This window comes from Hylobates moloch, unplaced genomic scaffold (assembly GCF_009828535.3).
Source record: "Hylobates moloch isolate HMO894 unplaced genomic scaffold, HMol_V3 SCAFFOLD_11, whole genome shotgun sequence".
Classification (NCBI taxonomy): domain Eukaryota; kingdom Metazoa; phylum Chordata; class Mammalia; order Primates; family Hylobatidae; genus Hylobates; species Hylobates moloch.
The window spans coordinates 39017909-39039965 of NW_026652286.1; the positions used below are offsets into that span (position 1 = coordinate 39017909).

The window sequence follows — 22057 nt, forward strand, 5'->3', positions numbered from 1 at the left end:
GAGCCTGGTATGTGTTAGGGCAGGAGATGGTGTATGATTCTGTGAAGAGTTTGAAGATGTGGGGTAGCTGGCTTTACTGCAGAGCTGGGGCACTGTGGAATCGGTTGAAAGCTTAGCCAGTGGTGGAAGAAGACAAGGTGAGAAAAATGCAAGACAACCATTTTAAACAGTTTTAAATGTATTGTGCTCTGTTGGACATTGCTGCCCACTGGTTGGAGTGGAGGAAATTAATGAGGTAGGAGGTTAATACTGAAGAGGAAAAGAATTGTGATACATAGGTGGGGTTGAAGCAGGAGCCCTTGAGAGGAGACTCAGTGAGCCTCTCTTCCTGTTTTATCCCTGAGGGATCCCTTTGCCTAGTAACCCCAATGCTTTTGTGGTTGGGGTTTGTTTTGGTAGGTAGTCTTTGTGAAGATCTATGTTGCATTCTTTACACTTCACTTACGGGGTTTGGATGGGTTGAGTAGAGAAGGGGTGGCTGTCCCTGAGTGAAGCAGTGGTCCAGAGAACCCACCCCAGCGTTTTCTTGCTGCTGGTGACCACTTCCCTCTTAAACATCTAGAAAGCCCTTGATGTCCAGGACTAAAGGTAGAGTGACCCCTTTTCTGAGCACATCATATTCCAAACTTTGTCTCTAAAACTACCAGGGAAGGCATGCATGTCTCCTAGGTAATAGCCATCAAACTTATAGGAAAGAAGCACATTGTAGGTTTCAGAGTTTTGGAGAGCTTTGATTTCAAAAAGTCGTAGATTTGTAGATGAGCTAGAAATTAAAACTTGAAATAATTCTTCTTCTCAAAGATAGTGTCTCTTGAAATAATTCTTTGAGAATGGTCATCACTGAAGGAGATGAGATTAAAAGAGAGTTGAGAGGAAAGAAGGCCTACCTGGCCAAATGCCAGCATCTCCAGGATTCTGAAGGAAACAGGAGTCTGTGCCCATGGATGCTAGATGTGGGATGATTTCTCACTATCTTGCCAGACACCTATGTTTAAGGGAGTGACTGACCCACACACTTGCTTGCATGTTTTTATGAGTTTTGAGAGAAAAGTTCTCCTCTTAGGCTATGTTTAGAGTTCACTTCCTGCTGAGTTTGCTGGTGTGTGTGCAGTAGAAATGCCAGTTCTGGCCTGGCATGATGGCATGTGCCTGTCCCAGCTACTCAGCAGGCGGGAGGATCGCTTGGCCCAGGAGTTCAAGTCCAGCCTAGGCTGGGAAACATTTCCCTGTCTCTTAAAAAAAAAAATGAAAAAGAAAACTGTCAGCTCTGCTTTAGGCATCTTCTCCTGGAGTTTGATGATACTTACTTACATATAAATCTTGCCTTATAGCATATAGCATATTTTCATATACATTGTTTCTTCAGATTTATATCCTGTCTTCTCAGAAGAGAAAACTGATGTGTCTGGCTGCAGTTGACATAAAAACACCCTACTGTACTTTCCATGGCATAGTGGAAGGAATGAGAATTTTGAAATCAGTCCTCGTTTGAATTCTGGCTCCTCCTTTTACTAGCTGTATGACTTGGGCCTTGGTTTTCCTGTTTGGTAAAATAGAATTGGTAACATTTACCTCATAGGATTGTGTTACAGTATTAAATGAATTAACATAATTAACACCTGGGAACAATGCTTGGCACACACTAGATAACTGGTAAAGAGTGGCCTTAGGCATGTTAATAACATAGAAACAGAAATAACATCAGCACCAAAGAAAAGAAGAGCATGCAGCTGTTCTAATCTTGTTTTTTTGTTGTTTGTTTGTTTTCTTTGAGACATTGTCTTGCTCTGTCGCCCAGGCTGGAGTGCAGTGGCACAGTCACAGATCACTGCAGCCTTGCAGCCTCGACCTCCTGGGCTCAAGTGATCCTTCCACCTCAGCCTCCTGAGTAGCTAGGACCCCAGATGTGCACCACCATGCCCAGCTAATTTTTAAACTTTTTGTAGAGATGGGGTCTCGCCACGATGCCCAGCCTGATGTCAAAGTCCTGGTTTCAAGAGACCTCCCACCTTGGCCTCCCAAAGTGCTGGGATTACAGGCATGAGCCACCGTGCCTGGCCTTCCTAATCCTGTTCTTAACGTGATTGCTATGAATGGCCTTCTCCTTGGCAGTCAACATACCACTTTCTCAAAGGACAAAGTTTTTTAAATGAGTTTTATATTTTAATGAAATGTATATGGATATGTAAGGCAATATTGAATGATATGATAGTAATTTTTACTTTTTTTAAACCAAGAAGTATGTTTTATTTATTTATTTTTCTCTTGTTTTTACCACTACAGCGACAGTTTCCTTGCTATTTTTATAACCAGTGCTTATGCAGGCTTGGTTTTCTATACCTCTCATAGAGACTGCAGATAAAATGCAAATGTTTTACATGAAATTGCAACTTAGTGAAAACCACTCTGTGAGGAGCTGAGCTAATGACATCTGTGTAGCTTTCAGGTGATCTGCTAGAAAATGGAGCCTAAAATACGCAGGTGCATGGATTTATATCATACCCCTTAGACAGTCTTCCTAAATATCGCTTCTTTCAGATGGAATTTTGTAAAGAGTTGGACAGTAATTCAAGACCCCGAGTTCTATAATATCTTCTATATTCTGTATTTCCAACTAAAGGCAGATCCATAGACTTTGGAAAACAGGTGAAAGGATTGACTTCCTACCAGTTAGAAATTGGAGCCAAGTAAAGCCATGTAACTTGTATTCTTGCTTTTATTAGAACATTATTTTGTTTAATCCTTATACTAGCCCTGGGAAGGAAGGGGGCTGACCTAACAGTTAATTCTTTCTTAAGTATCAGGTATTGGCCTTTCCTTCCATGCATAAATGGGAGGCTGGCTCAGTGCTGAGGGACCAGGTGAAGGATTGCATTCCTCCCTTCTCTTCTCTGCCATCTCTTGGGTCACACATGCTAGGCAGGAGTTACCCTTTGCCTTATCTGTGCGACTGCTCATGATCTGGAAATGAATGCCATCACTCCTAGATAACACCAGCCCTGGGCTTTTGCAGAATGAAGCCCACATTACAAATCATGGGATTATAGTGACCAGGGAGAGGTCCTAGTTGGGAGGGAGTGATTCTTCCTGAAGGTGAAAAACAGCAGGCAGGGAGGCGACTACCTTCATGAAGTGCTCCTTGGTCTGTATCCTCCTTTTTGGTTAGAGGCAGGAAGAGTGAGGGGAATTTCAGCCACAGAAGAGTTTGCGTGTGTGTCATTTTATCCTCTTGTGACTTTTCCTCTTTGCAGCAGTGATCCCAGAAAACAGGAAAAACTGCTATGATCACAATCAGTTTTTAATGTAAAGAAAAGCTGATGATGGTTTTTCATTGACGTAGGGCAAATTCAGGATTTGGGGCCTGGGGATGAAGCTGATGGTCTGTGAAAGTGCAGGCAGCCAGCTCTTTGGATGAGGTCCAAGTCCAAAAGCGTAGGGGTAAAAGTAAAAGGATGGCGTAATTTCAGTGGACACCCGTGGCATCTTAGATATTGTACCTTCCTATGGCTTCTTAGCAACTACTCTACCATGTGGCGGCTGTGTTAGAGGGGGTACTATATCCAGAAAGAAGACACGTGCCAGTGGAACATCCATGCTGCGTCATAGGTGGCCACATAGCCATTACTTTCCTGTTTAGTTTCAAGTTGTAGATGTTTCGTATTTGCCTAAACACAAGATTGGCTTATGATCACCCACTGGCTTACCAGCCCACTTTTCTCACTCTGTTTCTTTTGTTTTCTTTCTTTCTTTCTTTTTTTTTTTTTTTTGAGAAGGAGTCTTACTTTGTCGCCCAGGCTGAAGTGCAGTGGCACAATCTCGGCTCGCTGCAACCTCCCCCTCCCAGGTTCAAGCCATTCTCCTGCCTCAGCCTCCCCAGTAGCTGGGATTACAGGCATGTGCCACCACGCCCAGCTAATTTTCGTATTTTTAGTAGAAACAGGGTTTCACCATGTTGGCCAGGCTGGTCTCGAACTCCTGACCTCAGGTGACCCACCCGCCTCGGCCTCCCTAAGTGCTGGGATTACAGGCGTGAGCCACCGCACCTAGCCATCTGTTTCTTCAGCTTCTCATTATCTCACCAATTCTAGAGAAACAGTTACTGGTTGTGTAGGCTAAACTAAGGCCACTGTGATGTCATTGCTTTTGTCTCCTTTGTCACCCTTTTTTTTTTTTTTTTTTTTTTTTTGATACTGGGTCTTGTTCTATTGCCAAGGCTGGAGTACAGTGGCACAGTCACCGCTCACTGCAGCCTCGACCTCCTGGGCTCAAGTGATCCTCCTACCTCAGACTCCAAAGCAGCAAGGACTACAGGCATGCACCTCCCTGTCCATACCTGGCTAATTTTTTTTTTTTTTTTGGTAGAGATGGGGTCTCCCTGTGTTGTCCAGGCTGTTTGTCACCTTCTTTATCATAGTTCAATCCTGAGGGTGTTTCCTTGGCTTTCTGAATGTGTATGAGGGATGGGATCTGAAAAGTCTCCTCCTCTGGGGCTGATCTTATGACAGACTTTATGAAGTTCTACCCAAGAATCTTTCCTTCGCTCACACTACACCAAAGGAGCTGGTCCTGTGGCAGGTTCAGAATCTGTGAAGTGAAAAATGTATTAAAATTTTGTATGGAATTTGAGAACTGTGTAGTTCTGTCTGTACTCTCTGCCCTTCAGTCACAAACAGCTCTCCCAGCTGACCTCCTCCCTCTTGCCTTCTTTGTTCCTGTTGCTGAAAATGCCCAACCTGGATAAAAACTTCTAAGCTTTGCTCTTCCTCTTAGCCCTTCGTTTCGGTAGAGCTTTTGTTATACTTCTGTCTACGAATCTCCCTCTTTTTCTGCTTACCTTTTCCATTATTTCAAGTAAAACTCATCTGCTATTACCAGATCGTCCTTATTTTCTTTTTGTGCAAAATTAACTAACTTTATTGATTTTTCTAATAAAAGAAATACATGATCGTTGAGGAATATTTGGACAATAACAAAAAATATTAGAAAGAAGGTAAAAGTCACATAATCCCCTATAGCATAATTATTGTTAATTTGTGGTGTATCTTGTCTTTTGGGATCTTCTTCATATGTGTTAACATATATTGCTTTTTCCCCCAAAGTGCCATCATTTTGCACTTATATTTTGTAACCTACTTTTCTGACTAATATTACTTGGATATATTCCACAGACAGTACATATAGAGCTACTCTATAATGTTTAATGCTGCCTAGAATTACATTGTATGGATGAATTGTTATTTAGTTAACCTGACGATGGACTTTTGGGTTGTTTCTGTTATTAAAAGCTATGTGGGCCAAAGCAGGAGGATTGCTTGAGGCTAAGAGTTTGAGACCAGCCTGGGCAACATAGTGAGATGCTATTTCTAGAAAAAAGTAAAAAATTAGCTGGTGTGGTAATACATGCCTGTAGTCCCAGCTTTTCAGGAGGCTAAGGTGGGAGGATCACTTGAACCCAGGAGTTGGAGGTTACGTTGAGCTGTGATTGTGCCACTGCACTCCAATCTGGGCAATAGAGCAAGACCCCATCTCTTTGGAAAAAAAAAAAAAAAGGTATATGGTGGCAAATATCTACATATCTGTATAGCTGTGCCTGCTTCTATAACTTCAGGATAGTTATTGCTAGAAGTTTCTAAAAATGGAATTACTGGTTCGAAAGGTATGTAATATACTTAAATTATTTAACAATTTTTTTTTTTTTTTTGAGAAAGAGTCTCGCACTGTCGCCCAGGCTGGAGTGCAGTGGCGTGATCTTGGCTCACTGCAAGCTCCGCCTCCCAGGTTCATGCCATTCTCCTGCCTCAGCCTCCTGAGTAGCTGGGACTACAGGCGCCCGCCCCCACACCTGCCTAATTTTTTTGTATATTTAGTAGACATGGGGTTTCACCGTGTTAGCCAGGATGGTCTTGATCTCCTGACCTCGTGATCCGCCTACCTCGGCCTCCCAAAGTGCTGGGATTACAGGCGTGAGCCACTGTGCCTGGCCAACAATATCTTTTAAAACTTGGAAAAGTATATGGCAAAGTAAACGGTTAATATAATAAAAATCTATGGACCCATCATCCAAATTTCATAAATATTAACACTGTACCATATTGGCTTCAGATCTGTTACGTAAATTTTTTTTAAGTTTGACAAATATGTACTCATGCTTGGAGGCTCAGGAAAAAAAATTGGACAAATATGACTAAAGCTTTCTGCAGTCCTTTCCTCCTCCTGATACTGATAAAAGCCTCATTACTGTGCATATCTTATCCTTTTACATACATGTGTCCATAAATAATGTATAGTATTGTGTTTTAAAATGTTATACACATGATACTATTCTTGGAGTCAACCTTTTGCAGGTTGATTTTTTTTCATTCAGGGTCATTTTTAAAAAGTTTTCATGTGTAAAATCATTCGGTTTAATTGGTGTATAATGCACCATTATATGGCAGTGAGAAATGGTTAAAGTCTTTCTGATTTTTGTGTATTACAGACACTATTGTAATGACTGTGCAAGAGTTTGTGTACGTCAGCTACCTAGGAATGGAAGTGATGTGGTGAGGAGTATGATTCTTTAGCTTTACTAGGTAATTCCAGATTGTTCTCTATAGTAGTTGTATGTGTTTACCACCAATGTATATAAGTGTTCATTTCCCCTTATTTTTGCTAACACTTGGAGATCCCATGCTTCTCAGTATTTTCCAGTCTGATAAGTATGATATAATATCTCATCACTTTAATTTGCATTTTCCCAATTTATCAAAGAGATTGAGCAATATTTTATTTTCTTTGAATTCTCTGTTCGTATCTTTTACTTATTTTTCAGTTGGGTTTTTGTCTTTTTCCTTTAGAAGTTCTTAATATATTCTGATTTTTAATCACTTGTCAGTTATGTGCTTTGTAATTATTTTCTTCCTGTCTGTGGCTTATCTTTTAACTTTGTATAGGTTATCCTTGTGAGGATATGTGTGTATGTGTATTCCTAAATTGTTTTCCAGAAAAATTGTACTGGTTTACAGAACATCAAACAGTATGTGAGAGTGCCCAGCTTGCCACACCCTGCCTGACTCTGGGAATAGTTTTCTCATCTTGCCCAGTGTAGTAGACAAAAAGTGGTATTGCCCCTTCTTTGGTGCCTTTTCCTAGAACATTCCTACCTCTTTGTTATAGCCAAAAGCTGGCTTTTCCCTGAAGATCTTACTTTCCTTGTGACCCTCTCCAGTGAAGCCACCCCACCTCCTCCCAACTCTCGCTCTGAACTCCCCACGTTGCTTCCAAGCCCTGGCTGGCAGCCTTTCCCATGAGAAGTTAGTCCCTCCTCTGCTCACTCTTGGTGCCCTTACCTGCCTATTGACTTCAGGCTAACTGTTAACCTTCTTCATATGTCCTCTTTTTGGCATAATTAGGATTTGAGGATTCATACTGAGAATCCATCAATGCTCTGGCCTCACAGTCCCTCCGTCCTTCCGACTCTAAGGACCTCGTCTTCATTCCTCTTCGGGTACCTTTGGCTTTATCACTTGGAGCAGTTTTACTTTTAGGATGCTGAACTCGGAGATTCCCTTCCCTTCCCCAGTCTCCTGTCTGTTTCCACCTCCCACTCCTTCACTGTCCCCTCCCAAGAGCTGGCTCTCCAGCTCTTCTCTGCCTATGTAGCCTCTTAGCCACCCTGGCCACTGCCTACTGATTTTTCTGTTCAGCCTGAACTTCAAAGGCAGAAATTCTCACCCTGCACTTGCTGCTTACCTCAGTTCTCTCTCTCCCTTGTCCCTCCTGTGATCATCAGCCCTCGTGGACCACTTGAACAGATTTTTCTGCCATAGCCCCTAGACCTCTGAGTATTGCTTCATCTTTCAGAAGCATAATCTCTGACCCATCATTCTTTTCTCAGAAAACTTCTGTGATTCCCCAGGGAAAAACTAAGATCCCTAATTTGGTTCTCAGAGGCCTCTAAGAGCTGACATGTCTGTCTTTCCAACTGTCTTTCTCCCTGGTCTACTTTCAATTAAACTCCCATCAGACTGACAAACACTTTGTTGTCCTTCATACGTCTTCTGCTTTCCTGCCTCCAAGCCCTTGTGCATGTAGTTCTATCTGTCTAGGAATACCTCTGTATTCTTTTGCCATTTGATCTTCCAGGCCTAGCACAAGGGCCACCCTCTCTGTAAAGTGTTCTTGATCCTTTATTTGGAAGTAATCTCCTTCTACCTAAGCTTCAACATTGTATCTCTCTGATGGCATCTCTCTAGTGGCACTTAATTTCATCTTTCTAATGGCACTTAAAATAGTCTTCCTGGTATTTATGAGATTTGTATGTCTATTGTATTCACCCTACAGAGTGGAAGCTCCTTGAGGATGGACCCATATCTGATGCATTTGGTGTCCAAATAGCACTAAACATATTGGCTTATGCATGGTTGGTGTTTGGTGTGTGTTAGCTGAATGAATGCATGACTGTATGAATGGAAGGAAGAAAGATGGTTGTCCTGGCTTCCAGGAGCCATAATTACAATTTCTTTTCTTTTTTTTTTTTTTTTGAGAAGGAGTCTTGCTCTGTGCCCCAGGCTGGAGTGCAGTGGCGCGATCTCGGCTCACTGCAAGCTCCGCCTCCCGGGTTGACGCCATTCTCCTGCCTCAGCCTCCCGAGTAGCTGGGACTACAGGCGCCCGCCAACACACCCGGCTAATATTTTGTATTTTTAGTAGAGACGGGGTTTCACCGTGTTAGCCAGGATGGTCTCGATCTCCTGACCTCGTGATCCGCCCGCCTCGGCCTCCCAAAGTGCTGGGATTACAGGCTTGAGCCACCGCGCCCGGCCTCCATAATTACAATTTCATACTGCCCCCCTTCTGCTCTAGCGAGAAAAGAATCAGACTCACAGCTTGACCCAGGCCAAAAGAGGAATAGTTCAAGCTCCTGGCCCACTTTGCACCTGGGGGAGCCTGAAGCTTGTCCTACTGTGGGAGCAGGAGCCTTGAGTACCAGGAATTTCAATGGGACGTTTTTGAGTTTAGGGAGTTAGGCTGGCTGCATTCCATGACGTGCAAGGGAGAGGATTTTGGAGTAGCACAGAAAAAGGAAACCTTGGCTGGGCGCGGTGGCGCACGCCTGTAATCTGAGCACTTCGGGAGGCTGAGGCGGGGCGGATCACCGGAGGTCAGGAGTTCGGGACCAGCCTGACCAACATGGAGAAACCCCTTCTCTACTGAAAATACAAAATATTAGCCGGTGTGGTGGTGCATGCTTATAATCCCAGCTACTCAGGAGGCTGAGGCAGGAAAATCACTTGAACCCGGGAGGTAGAGGTTGCGGTGAGCCGAGATTGCACCATTGTACTGCAGCCTGGGCAACAAGAATGAAACTCCGTCTCAAAAAAAAAAAAAAAAAAAAGAAAGAAAGAAAGAAAAAGGAAACCCTGAGCATGCTCTTGGCGAGGTAGGTGCAGAGGGGCTGGAGAGCATGGTAACCCAGAGGGGAGGGTTCTGTTTTTACCAAGTCACGCCACTTTCCTTCCTCCATACCTGCTAGGGCTGAGCCTCAGTTGAATGTGAGAAAAACGCTATGGGTGTGATATTTGCCACTCTCTCTGCCTTGGGACCTTGAGTCATAGTCTCACTCTTCATCTCAAACAGTCTTCTGTCTTATTCTGTCCAGCTACTGTTTGTCCTTTACAGTCTGGCTCACATTTCCTCTCCCACAGAAGCCCCATCCAGAGCTGCTCTGTCCCCTCCACCACCCCATTGTCCTGTCTTTCTAGTTTGTGTCCCACACTTGCATCGTTTGCTGTTGTGTCTCATCGCCCTACATTTGTCTGTGAGCTCCCCACATGTAAGAATCACATCTCATGTTTTGTTCTCTCAGCTGAAACAAAGTAGTGATCAATAATTACTGTCAATGTTATTAGGGAGCCTGCCATTGGAACTTGGAAGATTATCAGTAGCAGAAAAACTGAAGTGGGGATAGAAGGACATGAAAGTAAAACTTAGCCTGGGCTAGTTCTCCAGAGTCTGAGTCTGGGGAGGCACTGCGCTTTCATTTTTACCATGGGTTTCTCGAATTCTGGCTTCTGAAGCTCTGCCTTTTGACAGTAATCAACATTTAGGCAGGTGAGGGAATCAGGTGTTCAGGGTGTGCCCTCCAGGGAAGAAGAGAGAGAGGTGATGGCCAGCACCCCATGCAGCAGTGACTAATGTGGGGCAAACTGGTGCCATGCCTCCCAGCCCCTGGGTACGTGGGAGCTGTAGGCACACATGGTAAATTGGAGCTGGAAGGATCATTTACCAGCCCTTCCCTGAGCTGGAAGCAGGCGGGGAGCAGCAAGCCAATTGGCAGACTTGCCTTTTCTGCCTTAAAGTACTTTGTTTCTGTTGCTAACAACAGACATGGGTAGTATAAATAAAACACAGACACACAGGCACATAGACACATATGTGGAGACTGAATATTTGAGCTGTCAGGGGCAGGGGGAGGGTGGATGTGGATGGGGACTGAAATGTGTGGCTAAGCCTGTCAAGATAGTGTGCCCTAGGTCTTCTCTTCAGCCTTGGAGATGGGTGTAGTGTAAGGGGTGGCTGTGTAGGAGGCCCCTCTGAAGGCAGTCAAGTAGGAAGTGATACTGTCTGGATGCCACAGGCTTCAAACATTAGGTGCTCGTTACAGCTGGATGCAGTCCTCATTAGGCAGACTCTTTCGAGCTAGTTGCTGGTGATCCAAGGGCCAATGGCAACTTCTTTCCTTCTGTTCTGCCCTTTCAAGGCTTGACTCATTGATCCCCGTTAGTACATGTGGTATACTGGTCAGCAGCTGCTGTGGCCTTTCTGGCTGACCTGAGCTGTACAAGCCAGCATGCCTAAATATGTGACTGTTGTTTTGGGTAAGCTCCTGAAGGATGTGAGCTTCCTTAGTAGAGACTGAGACCCATTCAGCCTCTCTGGAAAAGATGGTCTTAGTAGGAGGCTGAATAGTTCATGCTATAAAAAGCAACAGCTAAGTCACATGTGAGATAAGCTTATTCAGAGACTTCAGGTTCAGGTAGATTACGGGGAGGGTGGATGATGAGGAAGACTGTGAGTCTCTACTGCTGGAAATATAAGTAGGGATGGGTTAGGTGTTCTCTCTTTTTTTTCCCTGGGTTGAACATTATATTCCCTGGTATCTAAGATTACGTCAAGAGAGCCTCTCCTGGTTCTGGGAAAAAGAATAACTGTATTGATAGTAATTTTAGAGCACTCCCAATGTGCGTAGCTTTGAGCACTTGATTCATAGATTCTCTGACACTTGGGATGATCATCTGATGATGTGGGCGTTTGGAGTAGCTCTTAGCTGGTCTCTCTTTTCCATCTTACTGCTTTCTTGAACCATGTGTGACAGGCCTAAGCAATGTCCAACAGAAAGTACCTTTGGTCCATATGAATACCAAGTCAGTAATAGTTCCAGTCTTCTAGAAGCAGTGAGACGCCACTCCATGAGGGTGAGACATGAAAAATATGTGGGCCTTTTCCCCAGTCATTGATGTAGCAGCATTTGTCTCCCCTGGGCAGGGGGAAATGAATTAGGGTTACCCTCTGGGTTGAGCTTACAAGTCTGTCTTAGGATCTCGTTTTTACCCAGGTAGCCCTCTTGACTATCCAAGGTGGGGTGCCTGGGGGGTGGTGGCACACTGGAAGCTCACAGCAGCTGCTTCTCTCCAGGCACTGTAACTCACTAGCAGCTTAGGACTAGATGTGAGGCATGTATCACATGCATTTTTTACTGTAGGAGTTAAAGGACCAAAGTAAACTTAAATGGGTTACCTATTCTTATAATTTAGAAGGTATGCAAGATTATACCTATAATAATAGCAAGCCCACTCACTCTCTCATGAGCTTTCTTAAGTAAGAGAGGGAAGGGTGGAGTTACTCTATGGCCTGAGAATTGCAGATTACCGTTTTTCCCTGAAGAGGCCTAAGGGTTGGCTCCCATGTGACCCCCATCATCTCTGTAGTCAAGTAGCATCAGGCCTAGGAACCCCTAAAGAGATCATTCTCTCTTTGTTCCCTGGCTTAGGGCAGGGATGTGAGGCTTGTGCCTGGCCCTAAGGAGAGGTAGCTGACCATGGCTATTATTGAATGATCTATATTGAATAATCTACCAGCCTAGCTGATAAAATTCTAAAGCAAGATGGGGCAGTGCTACCCATGGTGGTCACAGAGAATGAAGGTTCTTATAACAGAATATATTCTAAGCCACTAGGCCCTGGTGGCTTCTTTGAAAGGCTGAAGTCTTGAAAGGTAAGAAGACCCCATCTAGCTGGGTTTCATGTGCTGCCCTCACCTTACTCCTACAAGTGTCACAGCAAGTTGCCTGTGATGTCTGGTGGTTGACTCTGCTGCCTGCATGGTTCAGGTGAGCAGGGCAGTTCATGTTGAAGCCCCTCCCACCAGTCAGGAGCCTGTAGGACTGTGTTATTTTCCTTCCTGTGTCGTCAGTGACTGGGCTAGTGTCTTGCATAAGGCAGGTTCTTGGTCGTTTGTGGATTGAATGGCTTCTCAGCCTGAGCTTCAGGGGACCTTGGCCTGGGCCTTGGAGCATACTAGGAATTGGATAAGCAGAGAGGAAGAAGGAGAGCACTCCAGGCTGCCAGTGATTTGAGCCCAGAAACATGGGGCAGAAATGGACATGTGGACATGTTTGGAGCAGAAGGTGTCCTGCCTGGATAGAGGTGGGGTGTGTGTGTGTGTGTGTGTGTGTGTGTGTATGTATGTGCACATGCACACGCGTCTATGTGCATGTGCAAGGCTGTGTATCTCTGTGTGGGCAGGTCTGGGGAGGGTGGTAGGGCCAGGGCTGGCTGAAGGTAGGGCCAGGGCTGGCTGAAGGTAGGGCCAGGGCTGGCTGAAGAGGGAAGGAAGAATTGGAAAGTGAGATTGGTTGGAACCAATTAAGGGAACCTGAGTCTGGTGTGATTGGCAGTTAAGGAGCCCAGAAGAATGACATGATGATACTGACATTCCAGGATGCTTAGTCTGTCACTTATGAGCAGAGAGGACTGGAGGTAGAAGAATAGAGGGGAGCTTGTCATGTAATAATACTGTTTAACATTTATTTAGTGCCTCCTATGGGCTGGCACTGGATAAAGTGCTGTCTATATAACCAGAGACCATTGCAGTAAACTAGGTATAAGGTGATGAAGTGGAGAAAAATTTCAAAGAAGATGACATTGTTTCTTCATATTTGGCTATATTTGGCTCTTATTTGGTTAAAGAAGAAATGGCTCCAAGGACGTCTTCCTCCTGGGTCCTGCTTCCGGCAGCTCGTCCTTGAGCATAGGGCTGTTATCTGGCCTGGTTGGAGCTGCTGAGATTTTGCATACTCCCTGCCAGGAACCGATGTCCTTGGGCCTCAGCTGGCATGTGTCCCCAACCCAGCCATCTGGAAGGTCAGAGGAATTAGCCACTAGAATGTACCCATTAGTGGCTTTGAGGGGTTACAACCTGTCAGTGGAATCTGAAGCCCGGGAACTGCCTCTCTCCCAGGGCTTTTCGGAGTTGGAACAGCCTGACTGTTGTAGCACTGACTGCTCCCTTATTTGGACAGTAAATTTTCAGGGTAAGATTGGACTTATCTTTTGTCTTGGGAGAGTTTTTTGTTTTTTTAAGTATCTGACATTCTTGTGAGTGATTTTCAAGGAGATAACACGACATCACAGCTGTACCTTTCTTCACCTGATTCTTTCCTTGGTCTGTAGTCCATCCACTTACAAGACCTAGATGGGGGCCAGGCACGGTGGCTCACGTCTGTAATCCCAGCACTTTGGGAGGTCAAGGTGGGAGGATCACTTGAGGTCAGGAGTTCGAGACCACCCTGGCCAACATGGTGAAACCCTGTCTCTATTGAAAATACAAAAATTAGCCAGGTGTGTTGGTGGGCCCCTGTAATCCTGGCTACTCAGGAGGCTGAGGCGGGAGAATCGCATGAACCTGGGAGGCGGAAGTTGCAGTGAGCTGATATCACGCCATTGCACTGCAGCCTAGGCAACAGAGCGAGACTCTGTCTCAAAAAAAAAGTGAAAAAAAAAAAAACAACGAAAAAAATAAGAAAACCTAGATAGAATTCCTAGACTGCCCACTCATCTCAGTCTCCCCAGGGGAGAAGCAAGTAACATCATCTTGTAGACAAGAGGCAAGGTGGCTGAGGCTCCGGAGTCGGGCTTCGGGGCCTGGGGGCAACTTCCTGCCCAGCCTTGAGACATATGTCTTGGTTTTGGGGAACTTGCTGTGCCCCTTGACTTGTGGATTTGTAGTTTATCAGCCCAGCTTGGGGCCAGGATGGGGAGCAGGGCACAGCCAGGAGTTAGGGTGGTGGCGATGATGGATGGTAGTGGTGCTACTGAAGGGGAAGAATCTTCTGTGGCGATTTTGAGAGCACACTTCCTCTCTGTCAGAAGCCCAACTCTGTCAGCTTCTGGCTTTCCTTCTGATGGATCCCTGTAACCCTTAGGAAAGTCATTCAGCTAATGGCAGTGACACTGGATTCTAATGGAGGAAGGGAAAGCAGGAAGGAGAACATGTTTCTGTCAACAAAGGTGTGCTTTCACTAGTCAGAACTTGCTATAAGGCAGCCTTCAGCCTTTCCGGTGATTACTGTGCTTTGGGATTAATGTGTCCTGCCGTTTCTGGAAGAGGCTGCTAGTCATGAAGACAGGTAGGGCTGAAGGGTGGAGGTAGGGTCTCCAGCTGCAGTTGTCAAGAACCCAACGTGAAGGCTGACTGAGTGGAGAAACTGCTGCTGCCCAGAAAGAAAGCACTTTTAGCAGTGGTAAGTCCTTTGCATGCACTATCTTACTCAATCTGCACAACAGCACTTCGTGGTTGGAACTGTTCTCTCCATTTTACAGATGAGAAAACTGAAGCTTAGAGAGGGTAGGCAACACATCCAAAGCTTCATAGCTGGTAGAGGCAGAGTTTCATACCCAAAGATCATGCTTTTCCCATTGTTTCTTACAGAGGAAACCACGATAAGCCATTATTTTTCATAAGTGTTACATTTTAGAATAGTTTCAGATTTACAGAACAGTTGCAAAGATAGTACAGAGAGCTCCCATAGACCCTGCAAGCCATTAAGTTTTTTTTTTCCCTCCTTTTCTGGTCCATTTTATGAGAATTCATTGGGGGTGGGGAACAGATTTGGAATGAGGACATTTTTTCCAGAGATTCCAACTTGGTGATTTTTTTCAGTAGGATTTTTTGAGTGTCCATCAGACTATATTATTTCTCCCCCGTTCTGCTCTGCCTCAGCTCTGCTGGACTGGGCTGGGCCTGGCTTTGATATCTAGTTTCAGAGTCAAATGCCCCACTTTCTGACTCTCTCTCAATAGGGTCAGATGGTAATTGGGTTTCAGAGAGTTAGGAAGGCAGGTAGGTGTGGGGAGGATCTTTAGCAGCTGGGCTTCTGGATACTCTTCTGTCTCCGATGGGGCTATGACAGGGGAGTGTTAATATTTTCAGCTCACGTTTGATGGCATGGAGCCAGAGCCCTCCCGAGGGCCAGAGGCAACGTCTCTGGGGTGAGGCCTGTTTGCTTGGATGCCCTCTTGAGTCTGTCCTTGTATGGTGCCAGAGTGGCTCATGGTGGCCGCTGCTATGGGCCCTGGCCATGGTCTGCAGGCAGGCAGGCTGGCTGGCTGTAGGCAGGAGAATATCCCTAGGTAGCTGGTGTGCTTTGCTTTGGGTCTCAGGCACATTCTCCATTTAAGGGAAAGGGGTCTGCAATCTTCTTGGCTCTGGGTGTGAATGGGCTGGCCTGAAGTCTGCTCATGGCCTTTGCTGGATGTGCTTTTTCAATGAGATCATTCCAGAATTACATTCCTATGAAATTATATTTCACTCAAGATGTAAAGCTGGATTTGTGTAAAAGCACTGGCACTAAAACTCAGGGCTCAGAGCGGGGCAGAAATGAGAAGAGGGATAAACAGCTCTTCTTTAGAAGGAGGGGAAGGAAAGACAGAAAGAGAGAGAAAACAGTTGTTAAAGGATTTTTCATTGAAAATTGGTGCGCTGTAAGCATACCCAAGGAGTTGGGATTGCCACTCATCCCTGGAAAGGCAGGCTTGATGTTTGTTTTCCCAGCTGCCTGCCACCCCCAGGCAGTTTGGAGGGAAATGCCCTTGAGGCTTCAGTGTGTAAGGTTGCTGGAACGCTGGAGCCGCCCAGGTGTCTCCTGGTCATGGCACTCTAGGCCTATCCCTGCCTTTCTAGCCTCATTTTGCACCATCCCATATCCAATCTAATTTCTTTCCCTCTCTCTCTGTTTCCTTCCATCTTGCATACACCCACACTCTCACACTCACTCTACTATTAGTATGATATATTGCTCCTCACAACACTCCTGACACCAAATGTGTGGGGTTTTTTTCTCTCACATTGGCCAATTTGCCAAACTTTCTGGACACCAACTGGGGTTTCTTACAATTTAATTCAATTTCGACACTACCTGGAGCTAGCATAATCTCCACAGATTAAGTGGGGACAAGACTGTCCCTACTTCAGATGTTAATCACAAGCCCGGGCCACCCATACTTTTGACCAACTCACTATAAAGTTGGAGGGATCGGTTCCCACAACCCCCTCCTCAGGTTTGGTAATTTGTTAGAATGGCTCACAGAACTCAGAAAAACAGTTGACTTACTATTAACCCTACTATTAGTATTATATTACTATTAGTTTATTATTAAGGATACAACTCAGGAACAGCCAAATGGAAGAGATGCATAGGGCAAAATTTTGGTGTGTGTGTGTGTGTGTCTGTGTGTGTGTGTGTGTGTGTTTAGAGCTTCCATTCCCTCTCAAAGTGCACCATCCTCCCAGCACCTTGATGTGTTCACCAAACCGGGAGCTCTGTGAACTCAGAAGTTTCGGGTTTTTATGGAGGTTTCACTATGTCGGCATGCCATGTTTTGAATGTCCCCTCCAAAACTCATGTTGAAATCTGATTGCCATTGTGATGGTATTAAGAGGTAGGACCCTTCAGAGCGATTGGGCCATGAGGGCTCCACCCTCATAAATGGATTAATACCATCATTGCTAGAGTTTGTTTCTGATAAAAACAAGTCTGGCCCCCTCCTGCCCTCTCTCTCTTTTGTGTGTGCTGTTGTGCCCTTCTGCCTTTCTGCTATGGGATGATGCAGCAAGAAGGCCCGCAGCAGATTCAGCCATCAATCTTAAGACTTCCCAGCCTCTGGAACCGTAAGAAATAAATCCTCACTTCATTAGCATAAATTCAGGTATGGTAGAGGGACTTGTTATGAATCACAAAGTAGGCTCCTCTCACCCCCACCCCTTGGGAAATGCCAAGGGTTTTTGAAGCTGTGCCCAGAACTGGGAAGAAGGCTCTCGCTCTCTCTCTGTGTGTGTGTGTGTGTGTGTGTGTGTGTGTGTGTATATATACACACACACATTATATATACACACACACATGTATATTCCTTATTATATATATAGAGATATATATCTATATATATTCATTATTTTATATATATGGAAAAAATATATATATTTCTTATCTCACAGTAACACACATGTGCACACACACGCACACACACACACACACTCACAGCCCCTGCATGCTGGTAGTGTGAGATTGTATACCCCATACTCTATATGATTCTGCTTTGTATTCCTGTGTATACACTGTTCCCCATAGCATGGAATGTCCTTTTCTCCCCTTGTCTGCTGAGAGCACTCTAGTTGCTCTAAAACCCATTTTAGCTTTGCCTCCTCTGAAATCTTTTGTGCTGCCCGCTGACGGTTACTTTCTGGCATCTTTATGCTGCCACCGCTCCTTGTGCATCCTGCTGCTCTTGCACATTTCATTTGATATGTTTTCGAGGAAAAGCCTCTAGTATGGGGCTTAGTAAAGGGTAGGTGCTTGTGAAATGATTGTTGAAGAAAGAAACTAAATGAGTGAAGAATTGGATCTAAGTGAAGGTCATGTACTGCAGGCAGGGCAAACCACAGAAAGGTGTCTAACATGGCATAAGTGCCATCAGAGAGGCTAGGAGATGAATGTCAGACTGGCAGAAAAGGTGGGGTGTGTGTACTTCCCTGTGCACACAAGTATGGAGCCGTTCGTGGAGTGGCAAGATAGAGTCTGTGCAGTGGTGCACACCTATCATCCCAGCTACTTGGGAAGGCTGAGGCAGGAGGATCATTTTAGCCAGGAGTTCAGGGCTGCAGTAGCTATAATGATGCCCCTGCACTTCAGCCTGGGTGACAGAGCAAGACCCTGCTCATAAAAAGATTTTTTAAATAAATTAGAAAAAAGAAAAAAAGCCCAGTGAGTTCTGGGCTCCATAGACTGACTATACGGATTAGGTCTGGATTCGCTCAAGGTGAGATGAAACTATTTTCTGAGCAAAATGCAGCAGGATAGAAGGAAAAGAGCTGTAGCTTTGGAACTGAGGATTCTGGGTGGTGGTGATTATACTGTTCATAATGATAACATAGTCCTAACTATGAGCCAGACACTATTCCAGGCACTTTACATATGTTAATTCATTTATCCTTACAATGTCTCTATGAAGTAGTGACTACTAATTGTTGATTTATGAAGATTGCAGAGCAATTCTGGACCTGGTTCTACTCTTACTAATTAAGTGAACTGAGGGCAAGATGCTTAGCCTTCCTGAGCCCCAGCCTCCTCCTTTGTGAAACGGAGAAGATACCTTTTGCATTTATTCCTATTGGGCTTATTGGTGGACTCAAATGAGATAATATGTGAAAGTGTTTTTGAACAGTAGAAAGTATTCTAAAGTACTTTGCATTGGGGAAGAAGGGAAACTTGCAAAGTAATTGTAGTTTAGATACTGGGCTCATACTTAATGCAGATGCTGCTCTGAGCATGGGCCACAATTGCCCTTCACAGCTACACAAGGTGGGCTACTGGCAGTCTCTTTGATTAAATGCCAGGATTTGAGCTGCTCTTAAAAAAAAATCAAGAAATCTTTTTTTGCCCCTTTATTTCTTTTTTATGTTTTGTAGATATGGAGCCTTACTATGTTACCCAGCCTGGTCTTGAACTCCTGGGTTCAGGTGATCTGCCTGCCTTGGCCTCCCACAGTGCTGAGACTACAGTCATGAGCCACCGCACTTGGCCCAACAAATGAGTTTTATTGGAGCCAAATGTATATGTGAAATGTCATAAGGGACAGATTTTTTGTGCTAAACCAGTCCTTCTTTCCCAGCCAGGGAAATAGTGGTAAAGCTAGGTGGTAGGCATTTGCATGGGGGAGGATTAGGATCAGTGTGACCATTGCAACAGGTGGCAAAAAGGCTGGCTCAGAGCGGAGGCACAGCAGCTGACTGCAGGGTCCCATGAATGGGGTGTGTGACCCCTTTTTTCTAAGATGAGATGCTTATGGGAGTTTTTAGAAGTTGCTTTATGACCAGGCACGGTGGTTCACACCTGTAATCCCAGCACTTTGGGAGGCCAAGGCGGGCGAATCACTTGAGGTCAGGAGTTCAAGACCAGCCTGGCCAACATGGTGAAACTCCGTCTCTACTAAAAATACAAAAATTGGCTGGGAGTGGTGGTATGTGCCTGTAATCCTAGCTACTCAGGAGGCTGAGGCACGAGAATTACTTGAACCTGGGAAGCAGAAGTTGTGGGGAGCTGAGATCGTGCCACTGCACTCCAGCCTGGGTGACAAAGTGAGACTCTGTTTCAAAAAAAACAAAAAACAAAAAAAACAAACAAAAAAAAAAAAAAAAAAGAAGTTGCTTTACATTGCTGTTACCTTGGCAATGGAGACTGTCCCTCAAAGTCGTCCTCTGCTGGCACTAGATACACAAATGTGTCAGCACTTGGGCTTGGCAGGCATTGCTGAGTCAGGCAGTGAGTGATAAGGGAGATGAAGGGGACATAGAGGGAGTGCCTCCAAGAGCAGCAAGGAGGGGCAGTGTGGCCCTTCTAAGCCACATTACTATAGTATTCTCTGGAGCTTCTTAGAGCCAAGTGGCTTCCTCCATGAGGTTCCTGCAGGCCTGAGAGTTGCCTGGATTGACCATGATGCCTGAATGTATAATTATAGGTCACTGAACAGAACCCCTAGTCAGCTACATCCCTCAAAAATGCCTAATTGTAGGCTACAAATATAAAAATATACAAGAGCTTAGAAACATGTCATACCTCATTACAAAGAGCAATGGCATGAGTCAGCTGTGACTTGGGTGGCTTTAGTGTGCTTGGTGAGCATGCTGACTGGTCCAGAAGAGGGCAGGAGGCACATTCCCCAAGCTTCCTACAGGGAGATTGAGGACTTCGGGAAAAGGGAGAAAGTATAAGCTGTGACCATAGCCTGCTAGTCACACCTGCGGTTACATAGCTAAAGGGGTCTGCTCACCTGATGGTAGATTTTATTCTTCTTTGGGAATTGTTTCCTGACCAGTTTACAAACCACATTAGAAAATAGCACATTTGGCCAGGCACGGTTGCTCACACCTGTAATGCCAGCGTTTTGGGAGGCAGGAGGATCACTTAAGGCTAGGAGTTTGAGACCAGCCTGGGCAAAATAGCAAAACCCATATCTCTACAAAAATTTTAAAAACTTAGCTGGCTATGGTGGCATGCATCTGTAGTCCCAGCTACTCTGGAGGCTGAGGCAGGAGGATCACTTGAGCCCAAGTTTGAGGCTGCAGTGAGCTCTTATTGTATGACTGTACTCCAGCCTGGGAGACAGAGCAAGACCTAGTCTCTAAATAATAAATAAATAAATAAATAAATAAATAAATAAATTAAAGATCCTTGAGGGAAGCAAGGTCATATGTAATACCTTGTATTACCTAACTGGGCCATACAGATTTTATTGCTGGGTTGAGGGAGCCCACTTTGTCTCCGGGTGGGGAGGGGTACTTGGATAAGTGCCCAGCCTGGTTGCTCTCGTCTGATCTGGCAGTGCTTTCTCACCAAGAGGCCTCTCCCAGCTCAGAAAGAAGGAACAGCTTGATCTGGATCTCCTTCTTTTGTCCCTCCCTGTCCTCCCAACTCCTCTTGGTATAGATGAGTCTACACACACCCTTGCTGCCAGTGGCTTGCCATTCCTTTTCTGAGTCACTGCCCTTCATTACCAGATCTCTAGTGGTGATAGTAGAAGGGAGGGTTAATCTGTGGCCGTTGGGGTACTCTTTCTTCTCAGTTTTAAACTTTTTAGTCAACTCTAAGAATCTAGGAATCTCAGTATTGAAAGCGACCTTAGGTGCCACCCACGCCCATCTCAAAGGTGAGGGGATGGACTAACCTTATCTGCCTTTACTGTGGTATTCCCAGCATGTAACTGAGTGGAGTGTGGTAGGGGGTGCAAAAAATACTTGCGGAATGAGTGAGTCCCTGTAAATAGCAGCAGCTTCACAAGACCATTGTCATTGCCTCATTTGTTCATTTTTTTGACAAATATTAGTAAGCTCCAATTATGTGCCAGTTCCTTTTAAGTTCTGGAATACTGTGATGAACAACATAGTCCTTGTCCTCTGGATCATATTCCGTAATTGAGAAATAAGGAATTAAAAAGAATTGATAGTCTCCAAATGGAATTTAAGAATTAAAACTTCTTCTTCATTTTGGCCTCTCTGGGTCTCTCATTTTCTGAGGTCTCTTTGGGGGACCCTAGAAAACACATCTAATCCCTTTTTCACACGAGAGCCTTTCAGAATTCCCAAGCCAATGGTCACCCTGCCCGCTCCACAGCCTTCTCTTCTCCAGGGTAAACATTCTCAGTTCCTTCCGTCATTTCTCCTGTGACATGCTTCTGAGTGCCCTCTCCATCCTGGTCACTGTCCTTAGGACTCAGTCCAAACTGACTGTCCCTCTGCCAGTTGGGAGTCTACAACAGAATACCACCTCCCACACATTAATTTCCAGGAAGTGTTCCAGCCGGGAGCCTCTCCTTACTCTGGGCTCAGGCGATAGGTGAGGGAAAGAGAAGGTCCTGGACTTGGCCAGACTAAGAAAGAGCATCTTCATATTTGGCCAATCCTGGAATTCGAAATTCTTTTCTTTTGTCTCCTCCCTGCCTCCCCACCATCCTCCCCTTGGTACAGAT

General features: G+C 45.0%; 1 protein-coding gene across 5 annotated transcripts in view; it reads left to right on the plus strand.

Annotated features, from left to right (window-relative positions):
* The window catches only part of DENND2B (DENN domain containing 2B), a 180453-nt gene that overhangs the window by 83217 nt on the left and 75179 nt on the right, over positions 1–22057 (plus strand). The gene's annotated exons all lie outside the window — the stretch shown is intronic.